Genomic DNA, 13,368 nt, shown 5'->3' on the forward strand with positions numbered 1-13,368 from the left:
CCAGGTTCATTGTCTGCTAAGACTAAGCAGTGCAAATGGATCAGTTTCTTGGCCCATACCTTTCTAGCCCTAAAGGATGGTTGGAAGATGTTCTTAGAAAATTCCAGATCACCTAATCAAAACAGAGGAAACTACTGTCCTACCACAAGCCAGCTTCAGCAAGCAAATTCTAAGTCTGGGAGGACAGCTGAAATGGATTCCAGAAGGGTCTGGTCTGTCTTGGCTTGGCTGTGGTTTCTGTATGGGCAGGACTTCCTGTTAGATTGTGCTTTGGTACACTTCTTGCACATTTACAACAGTATTTATTCTTCATCATTTGGGTGATCAGTAATGTATTTTCTTTCCCATTCAGATGTTTTAGTTCCCTTACAACAGCTGTTAAAGAGTATGCTGCATATCCCAGGGATAATAGAATGCCTGATGCTTTTAATGAGAAAGATAATTATGTGGTTCTCATCATAATAGTTATTTTTTATTTGCCAGTTACTTCCTATAATTTGAGTGATCACTATCTGCAAATTATAAATGAGGACCTTATTTTTGAGCCAAAAGCTTGCCAGTTAAATTGACAGATTTTCAATAACAATGTACATTAGGAGCCATAAAAGCATCATTACTCTCTTCACTTTCTGGTCTCTCTGCAGCAGTTTCACAAATAATAAATGATATGAGTAAAGGTTAAGAGTAAATCCGTGTCCTCGGCTATATCCCAAAACTAGTTATGTGCTGGTTGCATTCATGTCCATAAGATTGATGTTTCCCTTTACACATTAGTACTTTTCTTTCTCCACTTTCTCAGAAACTACACTCAGAAACTGGACAATAAATGAGATGCTGCAGGACAGACCATACATATTCCACTTTCAAACATGAAAATTTGTATGTATCATGTCCAAAAAACATTCTGTATTTGTTACAGTACGAGACTTTGGCTCATTCATGCTCTAAGCCTTTTGGAATAAGTAACTACTTAGTACAAGTCATAGACAGCCACCTCTTTAGCATCAGTAAAATGCAAGTGGTAAAATATCGAAGCTTCTCCATATGTCCACCACTGTGCCACACCCCTGTGCACCAAGTTTTTCATTTGATTTTCACAAAGGCCCCAAGAGATAGGGACTCTGATAATGACCATTGCTCAGATGGGGACAGTCAAGTGTAAAAGGTTACACTGTCCAGGGACAACAGCTGCTGCAGTTGGAACTTGAGCATCACTTCTCTATGTTACTCCAGAATCACTGTCCATATGCAGCATGCCATGAGATAACTGTGTGCTACTTCTTTCGAATACTGATTTAACCTCTTTTCAGCAATGCCCAAACAGAAATCTGAAATCTGTGTTCATACAGAAAGAGCAAATCATTTGTTTTATGACAAGTTAGGGTGAAAGTTGTCTGTAGCTTTTTCCATGTTTTTAAATTAGAAATACTATCAAAAACAATCAAAAAGCCATGAGTTGCTTGACCTTGCTGTAGTTTTTGTTATTTGGCTCTACTAATGAACTTGAATTCTGACTGGCCATGTAGGTCTTCTGCAGTGCTGCTCTCCTTGACCATAGCCAAAGCTAAGCGGCCAGGAGTCAAGCCTCAGCAATCATCAGGAAGCAGCCCGGTTGGTTTTCCTCCTAATTCCTTTGCTATCACAGTTAAATACAGTCTGTCAGTCTATATATCCAAGAAGTAGCTTACTTCTTCTCTGGTAAAATTTTTTTGAAATAAAACCAGAGCACAAAAATAAGCCTGTAAAGGCACAAATGGACTTGAAGTTCCCTGCCTGCACTCAGCATTGTTTTGTATCATATGAGGAAGTAACAGAAAGAATAAAGGAACCAAAGTTTGGAGAGAAAGCTAGTGACGTGCTCTATATAATCTCTTCGCTTATGAGGCACTTGAGTTAAGGCAGTTCCCAGAAACCCTTTGGATTATTTCCAGGGGTTTTTTGTAGTTTCCCGGGTTCAAAGCCCAAGTCCAACATGCCTCTTCTCCCGTGAAGCAACTATAAAGTCACTCTTCCATTTCCAGCTGAGGAGACGGACTTGACAGAAGGCTCCAGAGGAATGAGCATGAGCAGGCACTTTGTCTTTGGTAAGGACTAAAGGCACAGTGGTGTGGCTTTCCATTCATACAAAGAAGTTTGGCCTCAGTCTCAAAACTCAGACTATGGACTGGAGAGATGGTTCAGCCACTGGGGACTCACATACTCTTGCTGAAGACCCAAGTTCAATTTAAGTCCACTTCCAGGGCTCCTCAGTCTCCCTCAGCGTCTGCGCTCATGTGCACATACCCACATGCTGACACAGAATTAAATGGTCTGAAAGCTCAAACTAGTCCAGTTTTATCTCTGACAACCCATGTAATCACGGAGATCCATGGCTCGCATTTGCAAATGTAACCAACCATCTTACTTTAATAGGACATAAAATTATTGAAGGCAAAAGGAAGTCTTGCCTCACTGAAGAGTGAAATTGCAGCAGGAATGGAGTGTTCCTCAGAGACACACTTGTTTGTTGTTTTACAGTGGGTTCTAGATGTTTGCAACTAAGAACCTGTGAAGATTTCCTCCACAAAGGGATTCCCCCAGAGACCCAGAGAAATGTTTAAATGTTTAAATGTTTAAAATGTTTAATTCAGCATGTTTTAGCAAATTATCAAGGTGAAGTCGTCACCACTGTCATCCCAAAAGAAATCCAGTCCCTACTAACAGTCATTTCCATTGCCCTCACTATGTTCTGGACAACTACTAGTCTACTTCTCCCTGCCTGTTCTGGACATTTCATACAGATGGAACCATCTTATGTGTCTGATTCCTTTGGTGAATATATACATCAAAGCATTTGATCCATTCTGTATAGGATTCTCTAGAGGAACAGAACTGACAGAATGAATGTAGGTATATGATATATTAGAGTGACTTACAGGCTGTGGTCCAGCTAGTCTAACAGTGGCTGTCTACCAATGGAAAGCCTAAGAATCCAGTTGTTCAGTTCATGAGGCTGGATGTATATGCTGGAATATCATCATTATATGCTAGAATCCCAAAGAAGTAGTTTCTAATGCCAGTGAATGAATGAACTTGCCAGTGAGAGTAAAAGCAAGCAGGCAAAGAGCAAGAGCTTCCCTCTTCCATGTGTTTTACATAGGCTGCCACCCAATGTGGCCCAGATTAAAGATGGTTCTTCCCACCTTAAAAGATCCAGATTAAAGGTGGATCTTCCTGCTTCAATGATTTAATTAAGGAAAACCCCTCAGACATGTACCCAGGTCCTTGGGTTTTAGTTAATTCCAGATATAGTCCAGTTGACAACCAAGAATAGCCATCACACTGTATCTGAATCCTAAGTGTGGCTACCTTTATTCATTTCTTTATTATTTCTTTATTCATTTGTCAACTAAGGAGGTTTGGACTGCTTCTATTTTTTGTTGTTACAAATGAGGATACTATGAACCTTCATGGCCAAGTTTTTTTCCCTGTAGGCATGTGTATTCAGTATTCTTGAGTACACGTGGAAAGGTGGTAAGTCGTAGGAAGTTCTGTTATTAGGGAGAGCTGCCAAATTGTCCCAAAGTGTCTGCTCTGTTTTACATTCCCATAAGCAGTGTCTGAAGCTTCCACTCTATATATTCTAATCAGCATTTCTTCTGGACTGTCTTTTGTATTTAAGCCACCCTAGTGGCTGTAAAGTAGTAGCTCACTGATTTTTATTTGAATTTCTGTAATGACTAATGATGTTGAACAGTACTTCATGTGCTTATTATCCATTTACTTATCTCTTGGGGATAAGTATCTGTTCAAGTCCTTTGCCTAGTTTTAATTAGATTATCTTATCATTATTCATTTGTAAGTATTCTTAACAGAGTCTGAATGAAACTTCCTTACCAAATATATGATTTAAAATATTTACTTGCATTCTGTGGGTTGCCTTTTCATTTTCTCATGATGCCTTTTGAATCATGAACATTTTAAATTTTGATGAACCTGTTGTTTTCTTCCATTGCTATGTATTCGGTAATATATCTAAAAAAACAATGCCTGACCCAAGGCCACAAATACTTACACTGAAGATTTCTTCTGACACTTTTATAGTTCTGACTCTTCAATTATCTTTGTGACTATGTAGTTTAGGGAAGGTTGTCTACCTACATTATTTAACATGGAAATTCAGTGTTCTAGCACATTTTTTGGAAAAGAAATTTCTCCCAAAATAATGATATGTGAAATATATATAACCTCCATGTGTATTCTGCCTGCCAGTACTATATTATCTCTACTACTCTAACTCTGTGTAAGCTCCAAAATCAAGATGTGTCCTTCCTCCAGCCTTACCCTGCCCTTTCCTGTGCTTGCTGTGCTAGGTTCCTTGCATCTCTATATGAATCTGAGAATGTCAATTTTGGCATTAAAGGCAGCTGGGATCTTGGTGGGCGTTTATCAAAACAGGCCCCGCTGTAGCATGCTTGCTGCCTAGGGTGGGGCTATTGGGATATTCTGTGGACCTTTGGAGTGTGAGCTGCTATGGGAAGGCTTCTGTCCTTGACACAGGACTTTGAATGGCATTGTCAGAGGCAGATCCCATCTTCTTCCTCTTTCCTTCTCTTACTTCTCTTGGCTTGTGATGGAAAAGAACTTAGTGTACCACATGTCCCCAGCCATGTGTCTCTGGAACTCCACCAGAGGCCTAAAGCAGTGAGTCCCCCCCCCCCCCCCCCCCCCGATCTTTGACTGGAGCGTCAAGAACTGTCAACCAAATAACCCTCTCCTAAGAAGTTCATTATCTCAAATATAGCAGTGTGTGATGGGGAGCTGATGAACATGGGATGACATCAGATCTCCAGATCAGTTTGTGAATATTACCATCTCATCCATATTAAGCATTCAAACTCATGGCATATCTTTCTGTTTTTCAGTCTTTCAAAGTTGTATTTCAGTGGTGCTTCATCATTTTCATATACAAATTTTAGTTTCTTTTCTTAAATGTATTCACAAGTATTTTATCATTTTATAGAATTGTTTTCTTGATTTTGTTTTTATGTGTTTATTGCTAATATATAGAAGTATAGTTGATTTGTATCTTTAACCTTGGTGAACTTGTCTCATTGTTTGTAGATTTCTATACATAGGATCATGTCACTGTAAAAAGGTAGTTTTACTTCTGTGTACCTTTATTTCCTTTTCCTCTTTATCATCTTCATAAATTATCATTAATGGAATTTTTCTTAATTTCATTGATTTTTTTTACTTTGTCTATTGTGGTCTTACTATTGAAGTCTAACACAAACAAATGGCACCAGTTAGACGCCATACTTGATGCCAAATATCAATCTTGAGAATTATCCTGGCATCAGTACGCAGTTATCACTGCTGGGCTACTGACATGTCATCATAAGTGGTATCACTACCACCTATGCTAAACATCTAAAAGAGAGCATATCGCTATGTGGTTCACCTTCTGGATGAGAACATCTGCTGAGTGCATAAGGTCAGGAATTCTCCTCCATGCTAGAGAGTCTCTCTTCAGTGAATTGTAGCTGTTGAAAAAATAACAAACAGTTGTGTAGAGGAATAAATGCAAAGAGAATAGGAAAAACATAATGTACTAGAGTGGCAGATCTGGACAGCACGCCAGATACTTCAGTGATTATTTAGGTGGTCATATTTGGGCTGTGCCCAAAAATTTACTGAGAGGCCAAATGTGCAAGTCACCCTGGGAATAGTGCTTTAAGCATCAGAAACATTGGACACAAGCTTTGAGAACAAAGCTAGGCTGTGTAATCAAAGAATAAATAGAAGAAGATGAGGTCAGAGAGGTACATGAGGCCCAGACCATATTTTTAAAGGTGGGTAGCCTCTCTCCCAAGTGCAATAGTGAGTGTTTGGGGGGCTAAAGTAAGCCATTGAGATGATTGCCCCTGGCTTGTCATGAATGGACGCAGCAGGAAGGAGTGAAATGAGGTATTTTACTACTAGTTCAGAGTCAAGATGAAGGGAAGCAATAGACAAATATTTGAGGTGTGGAACTAATATGGTATGTAGAAGAGGAAATAAGCAGAATTAAGGATGACCCTGGGTTCAGAAGTTGAGAACTTAGACAGATAGTAATGTTATTCCAGTTATGGAGCTCAGCCATTAATTTAGCCTCAAAGTCCTACAACCTGGAGTTGTGGGTGGGCATTCCATTGAAAACCTGTGCTCTTACCAAGTGGGAAGCCACTTCATGGCAAAGGAAAAGGAAAGGCTCTTACACTAACAGAGATACAGCTGTCTGTGACCCCCGACCTGGGAATGTAGTACTCTTAGGAAGGCTTACTGCAATTGATTTGCTGAGTGCTTGGTAAACTTCTCCTTTGCAATGTTCTATTCATATTTTAATAGAGTTCTTTATTGTGAAGCTCAAATATTTTTAATTAAGAAGTACAGCCCTTAGGGTAATATTGCAGCCATGTAGATAGCTGGCAATTAAACTTCTATGCATATACAACTGCATTCAAACCATTATGAATGAACTGTTTTAAACCTGCAGTGACATTCTATGAATCTTTAAACAAACAAAATAGACTTATCGAATGGTCTTGGTAGCTCTAGTTGTAGAGCATGAGCTGCAGAAGTAGTATGGGACATAGCAGCACTAAGAGAAAACAGAATTTATTGAAAACTGATCATTTTCATAAGAAAGACTAAAGGGCCACTGATTACAAGTTCAGGTGTTTTCCTTAGGGGAAAGAAAAGACTTGCCTTTCTGTAGGAAGAATTATATAGTGACTCATATTTGTGACTTTGGATTTAATCATCACATCTCCATTTTTCATCTCAAAACTCAATTATAGAAAAATACTTTTAAAAGGTATTTTAGGCTTTGTTTAATCTGGGCTTTTTTTTTTTTTTTTAGTTAATTGCCACGACATTTAGGATAACATGTAAAGGGATTCGTCTCACAGTCTCCCTGGTGTGTCTCAGCCCAGTATTAGAACATGGAGTAACTATCACCATATTTATTCAAAAATAATCAAAGTCTATGTAATTTTGCTCTCCCAACTTAGAGAAAAAAATGAATTTCAGAATTATTTTAAAGTTTGAAAGGCCTTGTTCCATTTATATAAAGTTCCACATTTTCTAAGTTATATAATACTCTTTGTTAAAAGGGAAGCCATCTGTCTCTCTTTGAATTTTTCACTAGAGCATGCCATTTGCAGCTGTTTTTCCAGCAATACCTCATTGTTTAAAGAACTTAGAAGTGTGTTTCTGAGCCCTTGCTTGCTTCAGTTACAACAGTATTGCTTTGTTACAAGCACCTGTTTCAAGATCAGGTTCCCTGCATATTAGACATATGTTCACCACACCCTGGTCCAATTGTACAGGTTCACTTAGAGGTGACTCACCCACATTTGACAGTTCCATCACAGGTGCCCACTGGCTTCATGCTGACCTAGAGCCAACTGACAACAGACTTCCCCAAACAGAGCACTCCATAAGTCAGGAGCTGTGGACACAGTGACCCAGAGCACTAACTAGCATCAGACAGACAGACCTGCAAGACAAGTACAGCATTCTTCCCTTTGTGACCTTAGCTTGTTACTAATGTCTCAGTTACCTCATCTAAAGACCCGCAGTGAGGGGAGACAATGCTTGTTCATAGCATTATTTTGACTATGGAATAAAATAGTGTGTGTAGAATATCTATCCCATAATCCAAAGGGCCATTATACAAGGAAAATGGTGCATTTACTTGCTGCTCAGTAATATAGAAACCACTATTTCTGACATTCTAAGGCAAATGAAACCTTTGCAAATTAACAAAGTTTCCAAAATTAATTACAGTGACTGTTTGTAAGTGGCTGCTATACAGGCATATGCTCTTTGTGTCCCATAGTTGAATAAGCACTACATAGAATGAATTCATGCATCCTTTCTGTGAAATATTTAGAAATGGGAGTGGTATTTCTTCTCACAGAAACCACCTTCTTCATGCTGCCCTGTTCCCAGAGCTAAACTGCAGGTGGCATAGCTTCAGGGTTGATGTATAGAATTAAATTGAGGCAAAACTAGCAGCATTTCATAACCCAGAGTTCTAAGTGACATTGAACATTCCCACCAATTAATAGCTTTTGGGAAACAGTCTGATATTTGATGTTTTCTCAGAATTTTACTCTCTCCTATTCCCAAAAAGACAAGATCTTTACCTAAGTTTCATCTAAATTTATTGCTGAAACCACAGAATCCAGGGATCAAGTAGCATTCATGCTGTCAGTAAACATATCTGAATTAGTAGAGGAGCCTGCTTTTAGCCCCTCTGCCCTCTTTAGAGTGTGTATTCAATCCCAGATGCTGCTGTTGCTACAGAATCATTTGTTTCTTGCAATTTATTACACCCACTGTCTAGTTTAGCTATTTAAAAAAGCCCAATTGTCTAGAGCAGAAGTTACGTGAAATAATGAAGAGTTGAGGGATAGTCTAAAATGTGGGTAGCATCGTTGTAGAACAGTAGAAGTCATTAGCACACTGGTATCTCTGTTACTGAGCAGCTTGATATGTGAACTGTGTGCCTGGGGCTGTCATGAAGAGAAGCAATTTCAGATTTTCAAAAGTTGAAGAAATTGGGGCTGAGGAGATGAATCAGGTAAAGAGTTTGCCGTGCAAGCATAAGGACTGGAATTTGGATCTGCAACATCTGTGTGTAAACGTTGGGTTAGTTAGGGGCCCATCTGAAACCCCAACATGAGAAGGAGACAGAAGATCTCTAGAGCACACTGGCTAATTAGACTAGTTGGATCAAGGAGCTAAAGATCTGCCTCAGTATATAATGTGGAGAAAAACCAAGAAAGACATTTGACATTAGTTTCTAACTTCTACATGCAAGTGCATACAGGTGTACAAACACACACACACACACACACACACACACACACACACACACACACACTCACACACACACACGAAAAAGAAAAACACTAAAGAAATTATAGTAGAAGTTGACCAAGTTGACAAGACTAACTGAAGTATGAGTTGATACAGATGCCTCTCCAGCCAGATTCACTGTGATAGCTCCCTGTGTGTTCTCCAACATGCTAATGCTAAGGCAAACATCCTACTCAAGTGAAGAAGTGTGTCTCCTCTGATGTCTTAGTTTTGTATTTCAAGTAGGATCAAGTCTTTATTTGCCATTTTCCTATGTTACATAGAGGACCTGGCTAGCAGGGTCTCCAAAACATTCTGAGGCCTGAAGTCTCTGGGGGTTCTTTCTGTAGCCTTTTCCACAAGGTGCTCTATAATTTATCCTCAGTATCCAGCTCTACCCTTCCTTACACTGTACTAATGTTGTTCATCAGACAGGAGCAAAGAGGCCATTGCTCACACTAAGTGACAAAGCAGTGTCAAGCCCCGATATTTCAAAAAGCCAGGTGTCTGTCTGCCACAGTGACCTGCTCCCTCCATATGGAGCCCACCAAAAACAGTTCCATAACAGTTCAGGGGCAACTTGACTCCTGTTGACAGTAAACACGCAGATGTCAACCTGTTTGTCATCCCATGTCTTAATGGCCTTTCCATCTTCAGACCCCCAAGATTTCATGTTAATAAATAAAGTTGCCCGGGGGTCAGAGCTATTAGCAAGTCATAGGAAAGCAGGGCAGTGGTAGCATATGCTCATAATCCCAGCACTTGGTAGGCAGAGCTAGGTAAGTCTCTGTGTGTTCAGGGATACAGCCAGTATTGGATACACATGCCTTTAATCTCAATACCAATCATAGAAAACCTGGAGGCCTATACAGACAGGCCGTGACGAGGCGGTCATGTGGTTGGGTTTACAACCAATGAGAAGGCAGAACAGAAATTCTGTATAAGGACTTTAACACAGAAAGTAGCTCTGGTTTGGAGAGGTAGGACCACCGCAGGAGGAAGGGTAAGGTTTTAGCCCTTAGCTCTGACCTCTTGGTTTTCTTCTTTGCATTGGTTCTGTGTTTCTTATTTAATAAGAAGGTTGGTTACATCTACAATTTCAGATTATTTACTCTGCTATGTTTATTTCTCTAATACTCAGTAACCTTAATTACTTAAGTAACTCAGTTCCTTAAAACATAATTTAAACTATCATTTATTGAAATCTACTTTGCTTGTCCCATATCCAAGGCTACTGTTACCTTGAAGACGACCTATCCTTGAATATGAGACCTCTTCAGCTTGACTCTGCCACATTCCTTCTAATGTATATATCATTGTTAAGCTCATGAAGTACCTTGAACTCAGAAGATAGAGGCTGAAAAATGGGAAATCAGTTTTCAACTCTCCTTAAGGTTAATAAAAAGAATCCAGCTATAATTGTCAGAATTCTTTCTGAAAATTAGCAAGTCAACTATCAGGGCAAAAATGTATAAAATTATATTTCAGTGTAGATCATGGATTAAGGCATTCTCTACAAATACGGCACATCAATATACAAATCATTTAAGATTGATTTGTGGCTCTCCTTTCCAAAAAATACAGACACATGGGTTGTACTAAATATTGCCTATCTCCTAGCAAGGAATTAAGTTGAGTCTAGTTACACAAGAATTTTCTTCCTGAAACACTTTAGGGGATGGGTGTGTAGACATGCAAGGTTTGTCATGTGTGTTTGGGTGCTGAAAGGTCTGTGGCAGATACTTAGTGACACTGGCTCTGGTCACACCTAGATCTGTGACGGCCATTGACATCAAACACAATCTAGACTCTGAGAAGTTGGTCCTTTTGAATGTCTGACTCTTGGTTTATGTTATGTGAGCCGATACTACATCCTCTATACTTAGCAAAGTGTTCCAGGTCATACTATGACTTGGTCTTTAAGTTTTAATTTCCCCCCTTCATGGTAGACACATGCTGCAAGATACTATAAATTGTGGATGAGCAGGGTGGCTGAATAGGTGCCACTTTAGAGCTCCTGTTTGTGCCCGTGTCTGCTTCTCATTTGTATAATTAACCCTGTGTCCCCAGAGAATCAGAGCAAGTTCTTGCAGGGGTGCATAGCTCACCATTGAGGAGATGTCCCAGGACACTAGTATACCATTAGTTATTATTTAAAATGGCAGTCCAGGAACCAGACACTATTGCAAGTGGCAACAGAAGGGAAATGAATCCTCAAATTAAAATGGCAATTTGGGCTCATACTATTCTTGCTGTTATGAAGGACTCCAAAACAGTTTCCAAAACTCTGCTTACATCTGTAAAACCCAAGGGTAAATTTGTGTGTGAAAGCGCCACTCAATCTCTAATTAGACTGAGGATTGTTTTCTTTTGTAGAACTGCCAGAGGGAGTTGTGAGAGATTAACAAGTAGTCGGGTCCTCATAAATCCTTTCTGAGCCTTAGACTTCGTCATTGTGTTTGATCATGTAGCAGTGAGGGCACCAGAAGCACATGCTTTGACCACAGTATGAACAAACTCACATAACCATCATCCAGGTTAAGAAACAAAAACAGTTACAGCACCTCAGCGGTCATGCTGTGTTCTCTCTGTTGCTGCCCCTTCCTGTCACTGTCCCTCTACAACTGTCCTCGGGATCAGCTCCTCTGTATTCTCTTTAATGCCTTCTTTCTTAGCATTTTGTTGGTGAGAGTCCATAGAGCAATCATTTCATGACTGCATATTTTTCCCCTGTGTGAATGCAACATCATTAATTATTAGTTTTACTAGGCAAATAGGGTAGTTTTTATTTGGGAACTATTAATAATCTATCCTTTGATGAAATTTTAGCCTTTTAATAAAACTTGGATGGGACAGAGGAAGCAGTTTTGTACTACAGGATTTCAATTAATTATAGCTATTCTCATCGCTGTTACTTTGGGTCAGTATTACTTGGCTTCTAAAATAGTAACACAGAGGTGTTAGTTTCTAATCTATTTAAAGTTTTCCTATGAACATGATCTGCATACTTCTGACTTGCTTCATATTTTTTGGCTGAAGGTTGGAATATACTGCAGTATCACCCATTTACACATTTACACAGATTACACATCATCTTCCCCATGAAACTTACCTGAACTTTCAGGTTCTGACGTCACCATTTGTATTATTCCCCAACAACCACCATCCCTTTAGAATACACATGTATTAAGATGCACTCAGCATAGCTTGAAATAGTACAGAGATGGTTTTGGTTTGGTAGCAGACTTTATTTTTTCTTCCCTGCTTGGGATAGGACTCAGGGACCCATCCATGTTAGACAGGCAGTCTGCCACGGAACAACAACCCTAACTCCTGACTGACCTCATATGCAGGGATTTTATAGTACGATGTTCCTGCTGTGCAGTAAGAGTCGTGTGTGGTCACAATGAAGACTCAATTCCTAAATGACATCGTACAGATTTATAAGCTCCAGAGCAGAAAGAACTCCCAAGTGTTCTCTGATCTCTGTTCCCTCCCCGCTGTAAAGGAGCAGTCTCACTTCTCTCCACATGGTAAACTGAGGCTGAAGCCCCCTAAATTTTGCAGGCAGATATTTAATCAATTAAGCTATTCCATGCTAAAATCTTGAAAAGAGAGCTTGGGTGAAGGGCATCAGGTTAAAGGGTTATTTTGTGTGCCATGTTTTATCTTTCTACTGGAGTTATTTTTCCTTTTGACTTGACATCAAGGCCCCAGGTAGCTGTCAATGTGATCCTTCATTATTTGCTGCCACATAGGATGCTGTCTCATCCCAGGAGTCTCATTTGCTTTGCTAACTATAAGGCTCATGCAAGCAACAGCCATTCCTTAATACAGTGTGAGACTCCTTTGGGAGTCAAATGACCCATTCATGAGTGTTGCCTAAGACCATCATAAAACACAGATATTTACATTATGATTCATAACAGTAGCAAAATTTTTGAAATAAAAATGAAAATAATTTTATGGTTGTGGGGTCACCACAGCATGAGGAACTGTATTAAAGGGTCGCAGCATTAGCAAGGTTAAAAACCATTGCCTTAATGCCTTTGCAACTAATATCCAAAGACAGATCAATGAAAATAACCACCTGAAGGACTTAGTGAGCAAAGAACTTACCAGAGGCAGAGCACAGCTAAATTGATGGCCTTCAGCCCATGCCTTATTCCTAACATCTGATTGGCAGCACCTCCCTTTCCTAAAAGGATTTTTGGAGGCAAAATTAGGTTACAGTTACCATGTTGAACCCTTCAGAGTCAGAATTACATGAAGCACTGTCCTCTCAGTGGTTGGGCGATTCAGTTAGACAACATCCTGTGTGTGGAGTCCGCTTGATCTGAAGACTATACTAATAGGCCTCCTTTCAAAATAATAAAGAAAATAATGATTTGGCTTTTCTGGTGATTTTGAAATGGCTTAAGAGATTGCAAATCAAAACTGTCTTGGAGAACTAAGTTAATTACTGACTTGCCACAAGTT

The 13,368-nt window shown here is 39.5% G+C and overlaps 1 protein-coding gene across 13 annotated transcripts in view; it reads left to right on the top strand.

Annotated features, from left to right (window-relative positions):
• Window positions 1-13,368, top strand: part of Cfap20dc (CFAP20 domain containing) — a 242,116-nt gene that overhangs the window by 162,925 nt on the left and 65,823 nt on the right. The gene's annotated exons all lie outside the window — the stretch shown is intronic.

The sequence above is a fragment of the Peromyscus californicus genome, unplaced genomic scaffold, assembly GCF_007827085.1.
Source record: "Peromyscus californicus insignis strain IS unplaced genomic scaffold, ASM782708v3 Scaffold_12__1_contigs__length_115047231, whole genome shotgun sequence".
Taxonomy (NCBI): Eukaryota; Metazoa; Chordata; class Mammalia; order Rodentia; family Cricetidae; genus Peromyscus; species Peromyscus californicus.